Below are 21,406 nucleotides of genomic sequence, written 5' to 3'. Positions count from 1 at the left end.
AGAGGCAAATCGGAATGCTCTGGAGGCCAGGCTCAGGAGCTTGAGAGGAAGTGGGGCCATCAGAATGTCCTATGCAAAGGAATAACATGATTGGAGCTGGGAATTAGGATAAAAGCTGACTGCAGTGTAGAGAAAGGACAGCCCAGGGGAGATATGGTGGGTGACATAGGGGAATAAGGGTAAGGTTGCCCAGTGGATAAGAGCGTAGGCTTTGGAGTCAGACAGACAAGGTTTCAATTCTTGCCTCTGTCCCTATTTATATCACTTTGGAAAACTGACTCCATTTTCCAAGAGTTATTCTTTAAAATGATGATGGAAATAGTACTTACTTCATGGGATTGTTGTGAGGCATAAATGAGGTAATGCTTGTTAAAGAGTTAAATTTTTAACTGGCACATAGCAAAACACTTCATTTTTAGTTATTATTATTATAATAATCTTGGATAACAATGAAGAGGTATTTCTTCCAAGTCTGGATCTTTCCTGGTCCCCAGCTCACTTTCATCTCAGATCCAACAGATAGGGCTTGTCCAGTAAAGATCCCCCAGACAAAGGCGTCCAGCACTCATAGGGTCAAGAATTAGGCCCTGGCAGCTCTGAGACAGGCTGAGACCTGGGACCTGGGACCCTTTGCTGTACTGCTCAAACCTGGACAAACATCTCTGAGCAACAGAATACAAAGAAACTATATGGGACTAAAAATAACGGCGTGCATGCACAGTTGGGGCAAATTAATGACAAGAAACAAAAGACCAAAATCCAACTGCCGCTTCTGAGGTGTTGGGAGCAAAAGCAAGGTACTGCCCATGATCCCTGCACACAGCACCACCAAGGGGGTGGGCAGACCACCTAAGCCACCCCTCTGGCTGGACCCATGGGTCTGCTCCTATCCTCACCCCATTTAAGACACCTGCTCACCCCCCTCAGGAAGCGAGCAAGGGAACCTGTTACTTGTTTTCACTCTGTGCGGCACAAGTGCCAATAAAGCCTTGCCTGAATTCCTCGTCTGGCCTCTTATCAATTTCTACTGATTAAACAGTCCAAGAACCTGGGTCAGCAACAGATCTACCTTCTTTCCTGCCAGCATCTTTTCCCACTAAGCAGCACCCCCACTTTACATTTGTTGTTCTTTTTGGTTTATGTTACTCTGGGTGTTGGCAGGCCCACAGCAAATGGATGCCTGAACTTGGCTGTGAATATGGCTCAGAAGTGGTCATAATTACCTCAATGCCTGTTTCCATTTGAACACATGAACTGAGCAGCAATCAGTTCTCTCTATGAACAAAGGCTAAATAACTGGGCTTGTTGCTTAAAATGAGCAAAATCTCTGTGATATTTGTAGTGTAATTTCAGACAGAGAAAAAAGCATTTCAAATGGAAAGTGAATTGTAAGCTAAAAAATGAGAACTCGCTTCTTCCTTTTTGAAATCCAGGTTCAAATGGTTGACTTTCATTTGAAAATACTAAAGAAACAGGAAGAAAAAAAATTTTAATGAGGTATTTCAGAGCATGGAGCAGGTATATATGGCCAGGCCATTCATTCTACCATTTGTTAACTTTATTCTATTGATCTGAGGAAAATTTTCCTTCAATTGTATTGTTCTTTCAATTTAATCTTTGAAATTAATAAAAAGCTCCTGCTCTGCCTGCAATCGGATCCCCTCAAACCCTTTGGACATTAACAAGACACAGGGTAACGTATCCCCAAAACTGACACACATGACGGTTGTCTAATGGCTACTAATTTCTTTAAAATTCATGTCGGTAATGATGATTATAATAAACATTTGGTGGGAATGTAAATTGATACAGCCACTATGGAGAACAGTATGGAGGTTCCTTAAAAAACTAAAAATAGAACTACCATATGACCCATCAATCCCACTACTGGGCATATACCCAGAGAAAACCATAATTCAAAAAGACACATGCACCCCAATGTTCATTGCAGCACTATTTACAATAGCCAGGATATGGAAGTAACCTAAGTGTCCATCAAAAGATGAATGGATAAAGAAGATGGGGCACATATATACAATGGAATATTACTCAGCCATAAAAAAGAAATGAAATTGAGTTATTTGTAGATGGACCTAGATTCTGTCATACAGAGTGAAGTAAGCCAGAAAGAGAAAAACAATTACCGTATGTTAACACACATATATGGAATCTAAAAAAAAAAAGAAATGGTTCTGACGAACTTAGGGGAAGGACAGGAAAAAAGATGCAGACGTAGAGAATGGACTTGAGGACATGGGGAGGGGGAAGGGTAAGTTGGGATGAAGTGACAGAGTAGCATTGACATATATACACTACCAAATATAAAATAGATAGCTAGTGGGAAGTGGCTGCATCACATAGGGAGATCAGCTTGGTGCTTTGTGACCACCTAGAGGGGTGGGTTAGGGAGGGGGGGAGGGAAATGCAAGAGGGAGGGGATATGGGGATATATGTATACATATAGCTGATTCACTTTGTTATACAGCAGAAACTAACACAGCATCGTAAAGCAATTATACTCCAATAAAGATGTTAAAAAAATAATTAAGTTAAAAACAAAAAAAACAAAAACAACAACAACAAAAAGAACATTTATACGGTACTCACTATTCCAGGCAATGTTCTCAGGACTTTATATTTTGCTATCTCATTTGATTTTAACCCTAGAAATGAGGTAATATTATTACTCTATTTTTTGATGAGGAAACTGAGTCATAGGGAAGGAGGTTAAACAATGTGGTCAAGGTCACATAGGAAGCTATGGAGTTAGGATTCAAACCCAGATTATCTGTCAACTGTATATCTTTAACCACAATTCTATGATAACCGACTTTGTGTTCTTGTGGTTTTGTGTTGCTAGCATGTAAACATCACCTAAATTAAGATTAACAATCACCTCCATAATAGTTTTAATTAAAATTCCACAAGATTGAAAGACAAACTGGATGTCAGAATATTTTCAGTCTCTAAGATTATTTTAGCTCATATCATGGAGAGGCTAAGGCCCTTTATTGGAATGATGGACTCCATCTTGTGTTCCTGGCCTTTTAAGTTCCTTTGCCTTCTAGGTAATTTCTTCCTTTCCTCATAGCTCCTCAAATTTCTTTCTTTTTTTGTATTCTCTCACCTATTTTTTTTTTTTCTTCTCCTTGTCAACTTGTCATCCTATTGCTATTGTGCTATAGCACAAATTAACCTTCTTCCTAGAAATAAGCAACAAATTAACTCTTTAGGAATCATTCTACTATACTTGGGGTGTGTGTCAAATGTATCAACAACATTTAAACCTATCTGACACCAGCTTCTATGTGTGGGTTCTTTCTCCACACCAAACAATTCTTCAACACCACCTGTGTGTCCTACAATTCAACTCAGTTCTGAAGCTATCTACCTGGAGTTCACATCAGATCCCACAGGTTAAGGGCTCAGTCCCACGAGACTGCTACCTACTACCCCCTACTTCAGATGTCAATTGAAAGTCCAGGTTGTTACCTGTGCTTCTGACTGACTGGCTATAAATAAGAAATTCCCAAGAACCCCTCTTTGGGTTTGGTTAATTTTCTAGAGTGACTCACTAAACTCAGGACACCAGTTTACTTGCCAGATTATCAGTTTATTACAATGGATATTAAAGGATATAAACTAGGTGAAGAGATACATATGGTGAGGTCCTGAATGCAGGAGTTTCTGGCCCTGTGGCACGGAGTTGTAGAATTTGGGGGCCAGCATGGCAGCACGTTGATGCGTTGTGGTTCACCAACCTGGAAGGTCTCCCAGCCCAATCTTTTTGGGTTTTTTTGGAGGCTGAATTCCATAGGCATGATTGATTAAATCATTGGCCATTGGTGCTTGAACTGAATCTCCAACTGCTCTCTGCTCCCCAGAGGTTGGGAGTGGGGTTGAAAGTGCCAACCCTCTAGTCAGAGGGTTGGTTCCCCTGGCAACCAACCCCCATCCTTAGGTAACCTAGGGGTTTTCCAAAAGTCACTTCATTAACATAACAGAGGACACTTTTTGGCTCTCATCACTTAGGAAATTCCAAGGGTTCCAAGAACCGGAAGAAGACAAAATATACATTTATTATAAATCACAATATGACACATCTATAATTTTTTTGCTGTAGTGTAGATATACAAACTAGTGACCTTACTAGTGGAAATTTTCTTAAAATGAAAAAAGAAGAAGGGGGTTGCATTGCCTTTAAATCCTGATCTATTACTAATTTTTTTTTAATTAAAAGTAATTAACCACATGAATTTGCTTGCTAGGGCTGCTATAACATAGTAGTATAGAATGGCTGGCTTAAACAAATTTATTTCCTTACAGTTCTGGAGGCTGGAAGTCTGTTGTCAAGGTGTCACCAGGATTGGTTTCTTCTGAGGGCCATGAAGAAAGAATCTGTTACAGGTCCCTCTCCTTGGTTTGTAGGTGGCCACTTTCTCTCTGTGTCTTCATATCACCTTCTCTCTCTGTGTCTCTGTGTCCAGATTCCCTCTTTTTATAAGGAGACCGGGCATATTGGATTAGGGCCCACCCTAATAACCTAATTTTCACTTAATTACCTCTGTCAAGACCCTACCTCCAAATATAGTGACATTCTGAGATACTGGAGGTTAGAACTTGAACGTGTGAATTTGGGAGCAGGGGCATAGTTCAGTTCATAACACCTTACAAAGTAAAAATTGTCCAGTAGATTTACTTCTATCCTAAAAAATAAGAGTTTTTATGGGGAGGTTTTTCTTTCAGTGGCATTAGCAGAGTATGTAGAAAAAATGATTGCAAGTACAGACCATGCTGTGTTTCTGGAAATTATCACAATATCACCAGTGTCTTAAGGTGGATTCTTTTTTTTTTTCAATAAAAACAGTGCTATAACTGGGGATTGCATTTCTGACAATAGTTTTGGTACTAAGTTTTTTCCTCCATTTTCCCCATCTGGTGTAAGGTCCAGCTTTCCAACTCTTTCTTTCGTGCCTTCTGATTCTTTGGATCATAATGACATCTGAGAACTTTTTACTGGGACCTCCCTTCCCACATTTTAAAAATAGTGAAAATAGGGACATCCCTGGTAGACCAGTGGTTAAAACTGCATACCCCCAGTGCATGGGGCCTGGGTTCGACTCCTGGTCAGGAAACTAGATCCCACATGCCACAACTAAAGATTCCACGTACTGCAACAAAGATCCCTCCCATGTCAAAAAAGATCCCACGTGTTGCAACTAAGACCCAACACAGCCAAATAAATATTTAACAATAAATAAATAAAATAAAATAGTGAAAATAATGACCTCCAGGGGTTGTTGAGGGTTACATAATATTAACTGTGGAAAGACTCTTTCTCTTAATTGTATATAAATGGGTTTGCTCCCTATTTAAATTTTGAACTCCTAGGGAACAGGGAATGCATTCAACTCCCAACGGATAAAAGTAGGCACTATAATAAATGTTTTTTGAGTAAACAAATCAATTCTATGATAAAAAGCATTATACTTTCTTTTAAATTCTAAAATAATCTAGTTTCAACAAGGCATAAGATCCAAGGAGGAATATAAACCTGGAAACAGGCTAAAGGTATGACTTTGGAAGTGGAGGGCTGTAATGACAGGATTATCAGATACAGAGCTGGGTCCTTCAGGAAAATGTGTTCCCAGTGGATCTAGGAAAGAATTAGTAGTATGGGTTGAATAGTATCCCCCCAAATTCATATGTTGAAGTCCTAACCCCCCTTACCTCAGAATATGTCTATGAAAATAAGGTCACTGAATATGGAATCAGTGAGGATGAGTCATACCGGAGTATCCAATATGACTGGTGTCCTTATAAAAGGGGGAAATTTGGACCCAAAGGCAAGCATACTGGGAGAACGTGATGTGAACATGAAGGCAGAGATGAAGTGATACTTCCACAAGCCAAGGAATCTAAAGATTATCAGCAACTCACCAGAAGCTAGGAGAGCAGATTCTCCTTCACAGTCTTTAGAAGGAACCAATCCTGCCAACACCTTGATCTTGGACTTCGGACTTCCAGAACTGAGACAATAGATTGCTGTCATTTAAGCTGCCTAGTCAATGGTGCTTTTTTGTGGCAACCTAGGAAACTCAAACAATAGGACTGGCAACAATGAGGGCCAACTGGATAGGGTACAAGTCAAGGCTCTTCCATCCTAAGAATCACTGTTTTGGGGTAAGGAATGGGACACCAATAAATCTGAAAAGAATGTGAGAATGGGAGTTTGGTAGATTGATACATGAGGCAGCTCTTGAGGACTTTAGCCCTTTAGTACGGGGGACTCAACACTATTTAATGGGGATAAAAACCAACTATAAACTTTTAAAAATTTTGGCAGGATCCTACTGGGTTTCAGAGGGTTGGGGTGAGAATGGATAACAAGGTTGAATTAAGATGGTTGTCTGATCATTATGGACGAAGAGATATATCAATGAGGATAGGTTAAATTTTATGTTATGTTGTGGCAACAAACAGCCCCAAATCTTAGTCATTTATAACAACAAAGGTTTATTTTGTGTTTGGGCCATATATCCAACATGGCTTGGGAGGAAACTCTGCTCATCAGTGTACTGGGATGATGGGTTCTACATTTTAAAAGATGCTTCTATGACCACCACAGGAGAGGGTATGATGCACAGCAAATAACATAGTAGCTCTTGAGACATCTATCGGAAGTGGCACATGTCACTTCCCCTCACATTGCATTGATCAAAGAAAAATTTCAGGGGGTGCAATAATTGAACTTGAGGGTGGTCTTAGGGACCCCCAACAAAGCTTCCAAGTGGTAAGAAGAGGCATTAGAAATAATCCCACAGATGAATCCTTTGAAACCAGCCAAGTAACACAGAAAGGATGCTAAGAGATGCTGGGAGTGGAGGCAACTGATTGACTGTCAACCTGACACAACTTATAAGAGGCCAAGACAGGCTGCTCTGGGATTTAACAGAGGACATTTGGATGCACATTAATGTCGACACAGATAAACATCAGAATAAATAGTTTACCGAAGATGTAGCTGAAGGTTATTTGGAGGTTAATGTCCACTATGGGAAAGAATAACAGCACATCTCCAAACTGGGTCTAAAAGAGTACTTTTAACCAAAGGTAACTGTTTATTTGCTAAACCATTGCCTTTTCTAATTATTCTGTTCAGAAAAAGTTAATGGAGATTTGCTCCAGGTTATAAAACAGAAGACATGTGAAATGCAAACATGCCATGTTTGTGAAAGTGCAAATGTATTTGCAGCTAACAACTGGCAGTGATTAAGGTTGCTATTTTCTCAAAATTGGTTACTTTTGGGAAAGAGAAGTAGAAACATCATGAGGTTTAATGAATTTGCCAATTGTTCTTACTGCATATTTGAATTTGTATGTCTCTATGTAATCAGTCAATGAATAAAAATAAACTTTGAATTAAAAAAAGAAAAAGCCTACTAATTACTTTTAAATATATATTTTAATGTACTTTATTGTTGGTGCAAATATTTACCTCCTTGATTGGAGAATGTCTCAAGTGCCAGTTTGTAAACGGACTGTTCTCTTGCAGAGAATCATTTTGCTATTTGAACCTTGAACTATTCATTCAAATTAAATGAGGTATTATGTTAAATTGCCTTGCTCCTCTAAAGTGCTACACAAAAGTAAGCATTACCAGTCATTCTTATGGGCAGTGGCCCACAGTATTCTGTGTGTAATTTCTTATGCACCATACTTTTTTTAATCTCAAGCATGTCTTTTTGGTAAATGGAGGTGTCAAACATTGGGGTTTGACTACATGTGGTCTGGTTGACAAGAGCAGGTTGGGGCAGACAGGAAGGGCTGAGGCCTGGGAAAAGATCTGTCCCTGAGGGTGGGGAAGCCACAGAAGTGAGGGAAGTAAGTCAGGGAAATATTTTGACATATAGAACACACAATCCATGTGTATAGAAACTGAACAATGGGGTATCGGGAAATACATAGACGATGGGGACAGACAGTATAGGATCAGGCAGCATAGAAGTTACGAACTTGGCCCATGGGGTCACAGAGATATAGATTTGAGTTTCAGTTTTACCAATCAAAAGCTGTATGATTTGGGATCCATGAAAGTCTCTTTTTAAGCCTCAAGTTTCTCAAATATCAAATGAGACAATAGCAACCTTCTGAAGGCGTCATTGTTAAGACAAACTTAGACAGTGTATGTAAGGCATTAGCGCAGTTCCTGACAAGTAGGGAGTGCTCATTAACTCTTAGCTCATATATATTTTAGGAGAGCTATTTTCAAATCAGAATCAATTGTTTTCAGCTGTGTGGAGAGTGTCACTTTCGCTGTTTAGGACCACGCAAATCCTCTTAGAGAGGAGGAAGGGGAAGATAGCTCAGCCAGATCAACAGGCCACCTGTCATCATGTGAAGGAGGATGCATACGACCTGGGTGGAGGAGACACATTTGCTATTTGTCTTGCTGCTGTGGCGGTGAGTCTTCTCTCAACAGCTGCTGCCCATCACCTTTGCCCATGGATGAATCAACAGAAAGTGCATCATGGCTTTGCTGAGCACCATCAAAGCACCATTCTCTTTCTCATCAGCCTGATGTATTTTTATGACGCTTGGATCACAGATGTGTATGTGTTTTGGGGGGGAGTTCCTGACACACAGGGAGGGAGAGGTGGTGTGGAAGGAAAAGGGCATTTCAGTGGAAATGAACAGAGCAGCTACACACCCCATTACAAAGTGTCAGAGGTAACAAGACATTTACAGTGCTGAGGTCCTCTGACAATGTGTTTCAACACTTCATTTGACTTAGAATGATCTTAATTATTCTTCACACTTGGGCAAAACAAATCCAGTCATTTGCAAGGACACATGGACCATAAAATGCATTAAGTGAGCCCAAGGAAAGAGCCTCCAGGCAATGGAAAGTGTTTGCATTAGGTCTTTACTCCCAAATCTGGGTAGGAACAGACCCTCTAACTAACGAAGGAGTTAAAGCTAAGTCAGAGTGTCACTCAGGCAGCTAAGTGGGCAGCTCTCAGGCCACACAGTTCATTGTTACCATGGGTGCACCTTACCATGGTAACAATGAACAGCAGAGATGGTGCCTCATGCTGAGGAAGAACTTGAAGAGGTAGAACAGATGGCCTGTCATCTGTTTCTACTTTGGGCATGACAGATGAGCAATGGATCCAATTATATCACTGGAGGGGAAGAACCATCTAAGACATTTGTGGTCTATGGGGCTGGCTGTGGAGCCATGGATCAGTACCAGGTGCATTGCCCAGTCCACCAGTCTTGTAGGGCCTGTTCAGGAGTAGCCATGGTAACCATAGCGAACTCTGAGAATCATATCCTGGACCACACATCACTTGGGAAAGGAAGCATGAGGCTAGAAGTGACTACCACCAAGCCCAGCAGATGGTTTCTGTAGTCTGTGAAGACAATATGGATATGAACACTTTACCTTCATCACGAGACTGAATAATAAAAAAAAAAATACCTTCATTTTTTAATCCCTTTGTCAAAGAAAAAGTAGTCACTTGTTGATCTTACTTAGTTTAGTGATTCTTCAAGTGTTTCCCAAGAATGCTAAGAATTATTTCACATTTAAGTAAATGACGAGCATATGTCCTAAATGTGCTTTCTCTAAAGTTGGTTTCATAGTGCATTATAAGTGTAGCTCAATAAAAGTTTCCTTGTCAAATACATTTGACAAGGAATCCAAAATTAAACAGGTCTCTTCACTAAAGGACTTTATAGTCTTTAATTTATGATATGAATTATGGATATGTGAGTACAGCATATAAAATACAGTATTCCCAAAGCTTATTTGACTAAGGAGTGCTTTTAGTCTGAAGCATTTAGGGGAAGAGGGAGCAAGGGTATATTTTGGACTAGTGTTTTGCAGATACCCCTTTTGGAAAAGGCCACTGTGCAGTACTTTAGGAATAATTAGGACAAAATCACACAATTTGGCACTGTACAAATGGTTGAGATTAGTTAAATCTCTATGCTCTATTTAAGACCATGAAGAGTTCTTTACCTGCGTTTGCTCCATGTATAAAGTGAGAATAGTACCTCAGTTTTGAATTTTTTCATCAAAACCTCCATTTATGTGGCGGGTATTGTTCTGGCTTCCTTCACGTTTCTATTTAGTCCTTCAAGTCATGTGAAGGAAAAAGCAGCAGATTTATGGAAGAGTTTTCCAAATACGAGGCACTGAATGAAAAGAAAAGTTATCTAGTGATTGACATATCATATACTACTTTGTATTTCAGAAGACTTAAATTCCAAGAGCCTTGATATTCTCAAAAACTTCATTGAAAAACCCCATAACCTAAGAAATAGGGTCTATGCTCTGTTCAGTAGTTTAAATATTCATCCCCCGTAATCTTTTGCAGCCATGGTACAGCACATTCCCAATCAGAGACTTGATAAAGAACAAGTTCCGCCTCAGAAAGGGTATCCTGAATATTGTAAAATTAATGGCTATATAATTCGCCCCACGTATGCTAGGTAAATATACTCAATTATGGTATATTTTGAGATCACTAATAATCAAATCAGCCTAGACATTTCTCTGCTTTGTTTGTATTCTTGTGACACCAAATTGATAGCAGACCTCTAGCTCAGTGTTTAATAAATCTTCTCAGGAAATCTTCACCGATAATGAAAAGGACAATGGAGCCTGCAGTGTGGCAAGCTCACAACCCAAAATACCGCAGCTGGGCTCGGTGAGCAGGACCGAAAGGGGGATGCGCTCACTCTGAGGGTGAGCAGGACCGAAAGGGGGATGCGCTCACTCTGAGGCTGCTGGCGTTAACGTGTTCACAGGTGAGCAGGGAGCTTCAGAATCTGCCAATCCCATTCCACAGTCGCCTCTTAGCACTGGGCAGAGCTGGAGAGGCTGGTTGGGAGATGAAGGAGGAGCATGGTCAGGAGAGGGGAGGGGACACTGCCTAGAGGCGCGATCTGGGCTGAGGGGTCAGGAGCAGAGATCCACGCTCTGCTCCAAGCTTTGCTGTCGTTTACCATTCCCTTGGGAGAGTGTCTGGGCTCGGAGCCGCAGTCCCTGCCTTCCACACTGCACGTTGTAAATCACAGCCAGGGTGGCCTCGGGGCCACTGGGTCCCTAATGCGCTCTTATATATTGCACTGAGAGCTGCCCACTCAGATGACCTCCACAAATCTTGTTACTTGGAGCTGAGTGCACTGGAGAAATAAGTGTTGTATTTGGAAGGAAAAATTAATCATCCAAATTAAGTGGGGAAGATTCTGGTGTGATGTAGTAAAAGCATTATTGAAGGGGAAGGAAGAGGTTATGGAGGGGCATGAAGAAGAATTCACATATACGTGTGACTCTATGGTTATATACAGGAGCTGTTTGTACTGTGAATAACAGAACCTAGATGCAGTAATATTATAATAATTAAAATAATAATAATAACCATTTATTGAGTGCTTAGGATGTACCAGGCACTGTGCTAAGGGCCCCACAGGCTACATTTCATTTAATTTTCACTAAAATAGGCACTATTATAATCCACATTTTACTTATTAGGAAACTGAGGCTCAGAGGGGTTGAGTAACTCACTCAAGATCACACAGCCTGTTGACAGCACAGCTTGGTTTTCAGACTCTAATGATGGGAGGTCTTAATTAAAAGCTGTGCTGATAATGAATCATATTATTTGGGGTGTGGGGGTAAAACAGATTTAAAAAAAACAGAAGACATATTTCTTGCCAACATGGAGTTTATGCTCAAGCACAGAAGATAGACAAAGTATTTCAAATAGTTAATTAGATGTTTATAGAGGTATATAGGGCTGAGAAAGAGAAGTGCAGGATGCTGTCAGGGCATTTCACAGGGGCCCTTGACCAAACCCATGCTCTACACCCTACATCATTCTGCTTCTGTCCACAGCTTTAGGGACCAGCTTATGTACACCTGTACAAATAGAATGAGTTAGGAAATTCAGGTTCATCCCTCCCATCCCAACTCATATTTTAGAGTGTACACTGATTATCAGTTCGAGAAGAAGAAAATACATTATCAGTGTGCATATTATCATCTTCTGTGCCTTAAATGTCTACTGGATAAAAAAGTATATCTTTTTAGCTGGTTTGTCTACTTGACCTTTATGCCATTTTGAGTTTCTCAGGTGTGCAAGAGAACAGAGGCACTTCTAGAATTCTGATTCCCAGTCTTTTTTACCTGCCTGATTGTGCTATTCCTTTGGGAAGAGCCAGAGGCAGAATGTGGGAGTACAGATCTAGCTGCCACTGCTCACTTGGGTTCCAGTGGGGTTGAGTCTCATTGGCCAGATGTGACTCTGGAAACTGTGCAGTCATCGGTGAGTTCCTTCTCTCCTGGGGTATTTTAGGGATTCCTCCCAAGGGAACGTTCCTCTCAGCTGAACCCTGCCATCTGCTCTTGTCTGCCCTGGCACTGGGAGGGAATAGTTTTATCTCAGGCCAGGTTTTCTGGAAACAGGCCCTGGGACAAAGTGCTCTTTGAAAACACCTAAGGAAGGGAGCAAACACGGTCTGGAAAGGGAAGGGGTGAGAGCCCAGGAAGGGTGTGGTCTCAGGCCTGATCCCTGAGGGCTCTGAGTCTAAATCACACACAGAGGTGTCCCACCTGGAGGCCAGTAGGCCAGGCTCTTATGCTGCATATCAGTCCCTTCACCCTGAAGAGAGCTAACCTCCTGGGGGGTCTCAAGGAGCCAAGGAGGTAGGGGTGGGTACAACAGCAGCAAGATCTGAAGGGGTCCTCTGTTCCAGACTCATGGCAGGGAGCGCTCCAACCACCCCTGAGTCCCAGTTCTTCAGTGGGGGTTGTGGAGGTTTATAGCACAAACATAACATAACACATTTTTACCTTTCTGGTAACAGCCCAGCAGGTGGAGATTGGGGAGCTCAGGCGCTGACATCAGAAGGCTCTCTATATCCTGTGTTTCCTACTTCTAAGTGGGGAGACAGTGGTCCTGCCGGTGGGAGTGCCTCCAGATGATGACCACTCCTGGAATGCAAAGCTGTTTTAAAGCATCTGCCCTTCAGGACAGACGTCCTCTGGTTTGGAGTCAATAAGTGACATTCTATTGCTTAGGGACAGTCTCCACATGGGCCACAGAAAGAGGAACCAGTTTAACACATTTTAAACTTACTCTCACAAGTAATAAAGATTCTTCCCACCTCTGTACATTTCAAACTGCAAATATGACAATGCAGGAAACTCTTATAATTCATTAACTTTCCTATACGCAAATATTTAATTCCAGTCAATATACAATTTAAATAATTGCTTCAATAATTTGTTTATGAATATCAGTCCTCCCAGAATGACTTCCTTAAACCAATCAACTGGTCAAATTTTGTAAAGTGTCTTCCCAAGAGTAAATGGTCCCTTTAAAGGAGATTTCTTTCCCAAGTCTTGAGAGGTGTGGGGAAAAAAAAAAAAAAAAAAAGTAAGATATCTGCTTTCTAAGTCCTTGAAACCTATTTTGTGTCTTTGCCAGAAAAAGAATGCTAAATGCTGACACTTCCCTTCTGAAGTGTCACTGTGATTTTTTTCCCTTGGTGTATGTATCTTCCAGAATCCTAGATTCTGCAGTTAATGTGTGGAATAGCTGTTTAGAACGCCATGCTTCACTGAATAATCTCCTCTCCTCCCATTTTTCATGGAGCGATGTCCAATTAATTTCACCTTGTATTTTTGATGGCTGCAACCAATTGGTTGTTTCAAGTGAGAAGTTTTTACCCAGATAGAAATAACTATGGTGAGTAAAGGAGACTATATAACCAAAACAGAATCCATTTAGCCTTTGTTTGCATGCTGACACTTCTAATTTTTATATACCTGACTTCAATCAATCACAGATTCTTTTCAGAAAAGATGTGCGTCCAGAGTCCCAATTTATAGATTTGCTGGTGGTTTATATGTTGGAAAACTTACCTGATGTTATGTCTTAAATTTACAATTTATACTCTGTGTCATTTGCTGCTGTTCTCCAATTGCAATGATTAACTGAATTATATGTTTTTTGAGCAGATGAAGACAATTTATGTAAGGAAGCAAATGCCTCCAAAGAAGAAGGATTTATGCATCTGTGTATGGGCCTCCGTGAGCCTTCCTATGTGCCCATGCCAGACCAGTGTTTTCCTTCAAGGTAGGAGCCTCCACCGTAATGGAATGCAGCTCCTTATAATGTCCGGGAGCTGTGGGAAGACAGATCCACAGTTCCTAATTAAAGCAGGGGTCGGTGACTGGTAAGACAACTCTCAAAATAGACTGAACAAAGAAAAGAAATTAGATTCAAGGGAAGTGGAAATCAATACTGGCTCAAAGAAACTATAAATCTTGATATTCCATACAACAAGTATACATGTTTATCATTACTCATTCAAACACATGAGCCAGAATCACATTTAATGCCTCCTGGAATGTAGCCAGATTTCTACCTGCCTGTAGCAAATGATGATTTATGCCAGGTAAGTAGTAGAAAAGAACTGATTTAATTAATTTTGTCACCAGGGTTTCTCAACCGAGGAAGGGTAAATTGGGAAAAAGGCTAACAGTATATTTTCTAATATTTTTTATAAGAATAATTTAAAATAGCCTACTGTATCTTATGTATGCTTGAGGTTAACTATCTGTCTTCAAGTTGTATAACTACCTTGTTTACTCTGACCGTCATCAAATCAGGTCAGTGAACCCACCGATTTTCTTCTCCAATTGAATAGTCATGGATCACTTCTATATGGGCTTTAGGGTTGTTCATTCATTACTATTATTAGTTATTTGATGTTCATTATGTGACAGGCTGCTCTAGGTGCTGGGGACATGATGATGAGACAAATGGACAAAGCTGCTGCTCTCACAGAACTTACTCTCTAGTCTTTATGATAAACAAGAAAGAAGGAAATGTGTATATGTGCCATGTTTCCAGCTCAGGATGAGTGCTATGAAGCAAATGAAGCAGAGTAAGGAGATAGAGTGTGAGGGAAGGGGGTGCTGTTTTTAAAAGGCTGCCAAGGAAGGCCTCTCTGAGGAGGTGCCTTTTGAGCAGAAATTTTAAATGACATAATCTATATGATTACATTCAGTATGCAAATAGAGATGAATTAGAAAAGATGTAAGCTACATGAATATTTGGGGGCATAGAGAACACAAGTGCAGAGGCTTGAAGTGGACATGTGCTTGCCTTGGGGTGCTGTGTCACTGGCATCAGCTCAGAGGAGCTGGCTAAATTATTATCTAGGTTGAGGGTAAGGGAATAGGAGTGGGAGGTAAGGCAAGATTTTAGTGCTGAAACAAACAAGAGATTCCAGAAACATTGTCCTGATGGGGCCAAAGTCTGAGCTGTTTAGGCAGTCTTAAAGCTGGCTGTGAGATTTAACAGATCCAATTGCAAGAGGAGCCAATGTGAGGAGCCACTGTGAGCGGAAGCCCGTGAGAGGAGTGTTGATATAGACTCACAGGGCATGGAGTAAGGGGGTGGTGAACTGGGGACAGTTCCTAAGCCAAAGGCTGATATCTGTGACTACTTAAGGCTTGTATGTCTGTCTCACAGGTGTGCCAGGTACACTGGAAATGTTGGATGGGTGGTCAGTGGAGTCAGGCAGGATGAGATAAAAGAACCAGCTGAATCCCAGAAGGATCAGCTCTAGTTTGGAGCATTCTATAAAAAGCTGAGGTGTGGGAATAATGGGAGAGTATCAGAGAGGAAGTACAGTTTCTAGGCTTATCAAGGGCTAGGGATAAAGTTGGCTGCTCAGAGTGGAAATTGGCCACTTTGTTACCTTTGTTACCCACATAACATGGGTTAATTGTCTGACCAATTTTACTGTAAGATGCAAACGTTTTTTAGCAAACATATTACTTGCTTGGTTTGGCCCAGAGCATAAGGATCTTTCCAGACCTTGTGCCCTGGACCTCAGAGCTGTTTTCTCATTCATTCATTCCTTCATTCATCCATTTAACAAACAATTATTGAATAGCTATTTTGTGGCAGGTCTGAAGATACAAAAATAAATAGCAACTGGTCCCTGACTTTAAGGAACTTATGCCTTCTAATTCCAGGCTGAGCTATTTCCTTCAAACCCTTTTTAATTATTCAAGGAACAAGTTCTTTCCTGCTGGACTTCATGTCACCCCTTAGGATTCTGACAGCACACTGCTGTTCTTGCAGGTCGTTTGCTAGCTTTTTGGGCTCTGCCCCAGGAATGCATCATTTTCTCTTTCTCTCGTCCCAGAGCCAGGCTCCTAGACCCTATTTATTTAAAGTCTATTCTTCCAAGATTTGCTGCTCTCTAGTCCTGTCTTTTCCTATTAAAGTTGACAATATCACGCTTGCTCTACCCATCCCCACACAGCAACATATAGCCACTTGGAGTTTAAAGCATCCCACTCAGAGATTTCCTCAGACTCTTGGAACTTATAGCCCCTATCTCTGCTGCCTCCTTAATTCTGTCTCGTTTTATCTCAGGGGCATTAGGAGGGACAAGGAGAACAAAGAGATATCCATTCACACTGTCCTTCAGGTAGTAACACCACCTTCCTCTTCTAGTAGGTTTAAAATTTAATAGAACAGTTCCTAAGAAAATAATTGTTTGGGCTATAATTAATTAATCTCATTTAGATTTTCTTATTATTTTTCTTATTCTTGATCCAGCTTCTTTAAACAAGAATATGAAATAGGATAGAGATAGAAAGTTGAAACAGAAGTATAAGATTTTGAGCTCAAAGAAAATAAGGATGTTCTTTTATATCTTTCCTGTGGTACCTACGACGGAGAAGAAAATGAAGAGAAATAACACATTAAGCTCCTCCTATGTGCCAGATGTTTCACATAAGCTCTCCATAATAATTAAAAACTAGAGAGCATGTTCAAGGTGGTCAATCAATTTATCAAATGTTATACAACTAATAAGTGGAAAGTTGGGATTTGAATTAAGCTGTTTGTGATGTTGGAACTGGTCGTTTATTCTTCATCATGTTTTGACCTGGATCTGGAACTAGCAAGCTGCGTGACCCTGGCCTTACAGGCCTCAGCATTGACTTTGGGGAAATGATGAGATTAGACCCAGGCTAATCTCTGTCAGATTCAGAAGGAGAAACAGGTTTGAAACAGGTTTGACCATTTGAATAGCAATATAAAGTAAAATTGACAGACTTAATTGTGAAATGCCTCTGCTCTACCTAGTGATTTTCTAAGATGAACGAACAGATCAGCTGATCAACAGATTAAAGAATCAATGGGAAATTAGAAGGATAATGTCTATCTCAAAAAAGATGACTTGACACAATGTTATAATAACTTAGAGCCACCAAAGCACTTTAAAAATTAATGTGAAATTCACCATCGATCATTTTAGATTTTTATACAAGGCACTGCATTTGTATAACTCGATTGCTCAATTGCAGAGCAGCATTAGGTTTCAGACCAGAGAAGGGGAATTAGATGAAATGAGCACTGACCTTTGTGACTGATGAAAATGAGAATCAGCATCTCTGGGCACTTCTTGTTTCACATTGTTCTAACTGGACAATATTACAGAAATGACAAGAAATGGAACTTGATATTGATGGAAACTGCTTTAACAGGTGGGAGTATTTTGACACAGTAATTCCAAGGTTTCCTAATTTGAAGGCGGCTGAATGGTATTTTTTAAAACTGAAAAGTATTTTTATAAACTAATCTCTAGAGGAGACATATGCAACAAATGTCTAAAATTGATCTATAAAATTTCACTGTCCCAGGGATCCAATTACATGAAAACTCAGGTCATCTAACTATGTGCATGAAAGAGACAATTCACTGGGTGTCTAACAGCTTCAGACAGAAACACCAGACAAATCTGAGACTTGTCAGCATCATACATACAGAAGCCACAAATTGGGCTGTCAAAAGCCAGTCCCCTTTGATAATAAACCTGTATACACCAAACACACTGGGATCTACAGGGAGCAGAGAGCCCTGGAAAAAGTCCTAACAGGCTCAGGCAGGTACTCCAAGCAAGCTACACTGGCATGAACAGAAATTGCTGAGAGATTTTAGAATTAAGGTCAGTCAAACACTGGACTGGACAACCTCACAAAAAATTGCCCATAGAACAGAATGTCTGAAGCTCTGTGACCTTCAAGATTCTGCTAATCCCCCTCTGTGAGGCTTAAAGCTCTTGCTTTGCACCCTAATCTGTTACATGATACACTGCCCCCCCCTCCACCCCCCACATACTCATAGAACACTTCCCTCCCCTACACACACACACACACACACACACACACACACAGAGAAAATAATCAACCTCTGCCAGGGAAATGGTCATATCAGTAAGATAATTGTTTGCTTGGCCTCCCTCTCTGACTCTTTTCATCTTCATGAGTGTTCTCTTCCACTCTTGGGTACCAAGACCTCACTGCTTTCTGAGCCTTCTTCCAAGAAAAGCAAGCATTGACCTATATCACTCTTAGCCTTTGACATAAATTCATTCACCGTTCTGAGAAGAGATGTGAGCCATGCCCTTCCCCATAGCCAGCACATCTTTCTTTGTGAAAGATGATTTATTCCACTGGATGGTTATCTATAGACTCTCAGAGCAAGCTAGGAGGGCCAGGACCTAGAGAACTGGAACTTCCTCTTGGGGAAGGCAGAGCAAATAAAATAGTCTGCCAGGTGGGCATGGAATCCAACAGGCATAGCAAGGATTGAGGAGGTTGAGTACATAGGAGGCAGGTAGCAAACCCAAGATTAGGTAGTATGGGCTAATGTGGATTTGAATAGCAGCTCCAATACCTGCTAAAAAATAGATGAAATATTGTGCTTGACCTTAAATTCATCCTATACCTAGGGATTCTCTAAAAATATAGAGTATGGTTATTTTAGGCTAGCCAAAGGGATAATCTACTTGTTGTCACTGAGCACTGACTCCATATTTTAACCATGACGTCTCTCTCCATGTACTCCCTCCCTGTATCTTCACAGCTCTATACTCTTCCTCTGATTCACCACTGTCAGTCACTGCCACCACCACCACTGCCTCCAGCTCCACATCTTGGTGACTGCTGGACAGACAACCCAGAGCCTCATGGTCCAGAATCTCTGCTGCCATAAACCACCTGGTGGCCAGGATAACGAGCAGAGTTAGAGAGTAGCTGGTATTAGGACGGGTGAGATGACGGTAAGAGAAAGAGCAAAATATGCTCAGAGTGAGGGCTCAAAGGATTAGTTACAGAAGTGGGGTGATAATAGACTGTACTATTTTTCACAACATTTGCTGCTTTTCCTGGGAAAGCATTACTTTCCTTGCCCCATTGCCACTCATGCAACTTGTGTTGGTAAATGAAATGATTGGAAGTGGTTGGTGTCATTTCTGAAAATAATCTCAAGAGGCTAGCATATGGTAATCCATGTTCTTTCTCTGTTTCTTCTGCCACAAAGACCAGTACTGATCCAGAACAGAGACTTCATTATCCTGGGTCCCTATCTATCTATTTACCGATGAATAAACTTCTTTTGCAAGCCACTATGATTTGGGTTGTTTGTTATCTTACTTCAACCTAGCCTAACCTATTGTACTGTTATAAGAGAGTGCCAGTAACAAGGTAATTCTAGTCACTGATGAATAATATTTAGGGTGTGTGTGTGTGTGTGTGTGTGTGCATATGTACCTGTGTGTGGTAGAAAAATACACATGAAAAAAGGTCAACAGTAACAAAGATGACAAATATTGAGAACTAATGAAGTAAAAAGAAAAAAAAACTAAAAATTTAATTTGCTTTGGCTGTAATAGTAATGCTGATTATTTTTGTGAACTGCCTGCCAGTTAAGACTAATTTGTATGCAGCATAATAAAAATTATGCATAGCATTAAAATGTGCACCTGATTAACTCCGTTGCAAACTTTGTTTGATTACAACAATAACCTCTATACGTGTATATTCAATCTTTGTAATTTGTTTTTCATACAGCAATTTAAAATAATCTGTGAAAACATTCCCATTAAAAGGGTCAAACTAAGATGTATGCTGTAGGTGAGTGTATAGAACAGAAAGACGTGCAACTAAGAAGAGAAAAATGGGAATCTGAGTAAATGAGTAGGACCAATCTGACCCTGGCCCAAACTGTGCAAACATTTACTTATTGCATTGCATTTCCTCTAGGCTCCGTTATAGGCCTTGTATCACTCTAGTTAATCTCATCTATACTCATGGCTTTGACTACCAGCAATTGATAAATATCTTCCAAAATTACACCTCCGGCCTGTATTGCTTCTATGAACTCTATACATATACATCCAACTTCCTGTTCATCATTTCCACTTGGATGTCTCCAAGGTACCCCAACCTCAACATGTTCAAGATCACATTATTGGTCTGCCTCATAAGCCGGTTCTCTTTTTCCCCTTTCACTTTCCTACTCCCAATTCATCTTCAGCTGCTTGTTGGTTTTATCCCTAAATATTTTTATTCTATTTCCTTATTTATAGCTATGTTTTCACCACTCTAGTTTATCATCATCTCCAGCCTGAAAGAGCTTAACTAGTCTCTCCACATCTACTATGTCCGCTCCAATTTGTCATCTGCATTGCAGCTAGGGTGATTTCTATCAAAGCACAAATATGATTATTTGACTTCATCCTTTAAAATCCTTGCATTTTTTCCCATTGCTCTTATGGTAAAGACCAAAATGTTTAACATCCTGTAAATCTACCTGCAGTGGATATTTATTAGGTTCCCTCCTCCTTCCCTCCATCCGCTCTTTGCTATCAGAAATGCCTCTCCCTGATCTGGTGGGTTATCTATCACTTAGTTCCATCTCTTCTACATAGGAGGAACAAGCAACCCAACCTGGCACATCAGAGTACTCTAGTGACTGGTTCAGAGTTGAGCATTATATCTAAAGTGTGAGTCAGTGAGAGCCCTATTCAGACATTTAATGTGAAACCTAGGGGAAGAAAGACTTCTTGTCTTCTGAGAAAAGGGCTCTTAGGTCTGCCTCTAGGGCAAGTCTTTTCTACCATGCAGAGAATGTCTACCTGAGATGGAGCTAATGCAGAGAAGAAGTAAGTCAAGAAATGAAGAAAAGAAACAGATGACTGGGAACATGTTTTCGGGCCAATGCTGAAAGCTATTGTCAGTACTTGGGCTTCTCAATTACATGAGTCAGTACACTCTTTTGATCTATGCTAATTTAAATTGAGTTAATATCATAACTAAAAGTTTCCTTCATAAGAGGGAATCTTATTCTTTATTCTACATACATATCTCCTCCTCACCTCACACTAAGTTAATTTCTTCAGAGCTTAGCTTAAACATTACTTCTTTAGGAAAGTGCTTCTTAATCTTCAAAACAAGATATGGTATCTATTTTATGTTTGCTTATACTACTTATTTCCATTTGTAATTATATATTTACTT

This window comes from Balaenoptera ricei, chromosome 8, assembly GCF_028023285.1.
Source record: "Balaenoptera ricei isolate mBalRic1 chromosome 8, mBalRic1.hap2, whole genome shotgun sequence".
Lineage (NCBI taxonomy): Eukaryota > Metazoa > Chordata > Mammalia > Artiodactyla > Balaenopteridae > Balaenoptera > Balaenoptera ricei.
Note: the sequence above shows the minus strand (reverse complement) of the source record.